Below are 1,515 nucleotides of genomic sequence, written 5' to 3' on the forward strand. Positions count from 1 at the left end.
GTGTATATTTTTCATGAACAAGTCAATTGAAGGTGTTAGAGATGCATTGATCCATAAGATTAAAAAGGGTAATTAACCACGGGCTTATTAAAATTAAAATGATGACATTACATTGTACCAGCTGTTTATTGTTGCAATATTTTAAATAATGTAAACAACTTACCTTGTATTAAGTTGGCACATTGTTGTCAGGTGTAGAAACTTTTTATACTTATTTCTCTTAAGTTGCACTGGCTGAACCAAAAGAATTATGTAGTCGTTTCTAAATAATCACGAAACAACCTACTAATGCATATATGCTTGCCAGTTACTGAGTTTGTGCATTTCCATTCATTATAGTATCGGCCTTGGCAAACAGCGTAGAATCAGATGAGACGCTGTGTGGTGTCTGCTATTTCGTTACGCTGAAGATTTCCATATCGGATTATCCGCGGGTGTTTTTATGTCAAATGTTATGGTTTTTCAATAGATCGTATACTTATCGTCAAAACAGCGAATTAGCGTTCACTTTATATCATTTCTGATGATCTTATTTTGTAAATATTTTCTGAGTGTTAATTCCTACGTTGCTATGTCGTCAGCCATTTTGACGGTTGCTTTGTTTACTTTCGGTTTCCACTATAAACGAAATTAATTGATTTGCTGCTCGCGTTTATTTATTGATTAAATAATAAATTATTAAACCCTAATAATATAATTGTCTCAATATCATTTATATTCAAGATATTATCGGATAAATAGAATACCATTCTAATACCAGTGTGTACTTACATTTATCTCGGAAAGCCTAGCCGTGTAAACCTCTCTTCAACTCGTCGCACACAATACGTTGAATAACACATAGATTTATGTCATGTTTATTAAAAAACCACACTGTGCACAAAAGACATGCATGTGTACTTCCGATTGATATTCAAACACAATTATTACGTCTTTGTTTATCGATTAAACGCCTAACTTTATATTAAATTAATAACGCGTAACGTCAGTTTCTTTGTTTCGTAGCAAGATGGAAGCTAGCCTAAGCGCCTTTCATGACGTCATGCGCGCGTGCTCTTTCCCATAAAAATATTTAAACGCAAAATACTCGAAAACTTGATTTTTCCCAGGTATAACGCCTACGCCAACAGGTAGATCGCATTCTTGTCCATATACATGTCAAATTTCAGCAAACGTGCTCGGCCAGTATTCAAGCGCCACAAATCGCGACTATATGCGCCAGCTTAACGAAACTTAGCCCCCTTTATCATTTGTTCGAATGAACGTCATCAATGATGACGTCCAATACATCACTCATTCCATACTTCTATATGACGTGCGACACACGTATTGTACGAAAAGCATTTGTATTTTGTACCAGAGTTGCGACACCTTAAGGGTTTCGCGGGATGGAATGAGTGGGGAGATCAAATCAAATTGAAAACCGATTATTTCGACCAAAAAATTGGGTACGAAAAACATTTGGGTACGAAAAAAATAAATGGGTAAGAATATACAAATGTGGGTACGAAAACG

At 35.4% G+C, this 1,515-nt stretch overlaps 1 long non-coding RNA gene across 1 annotated transcript; it reads right to left on the reverse strand.

The window, feature by feature from the left end:
- Window positions 1-295: 295 nt before the first annotated feature.
- Window positions 296-1,190, reverse strand: LOC127879162 (uncharacterized). Its single transcript, XR_008048945.1, has 2 exons — window positions 772-1,190; window positions 296-404 (listed from the first exon to the last, which is right to left on the reverse strand). It is a non-coding gene; the product is annotated as an uncharacterized LOC127879162 (long non-coding RNA).
- Between the last annotated feature and the right edge of the window lie 325 nt (window positions 1,191-1,515).

This window comes from Dreissena polymorpha, chromosome 4, assembly GCF_020536995.1.
Source record: "Dreissena polymorpha isolate Duluth1 chromosome 4, UMN_Dpol_1.0, whole genome shotgun sequence".
Taxonomy (NCBI): Eukaryota; Metazoa; Mollusca; class Bivalvia; order Myida; family Dreissenidae; genus Dreissena; species Dreissena polymorpha.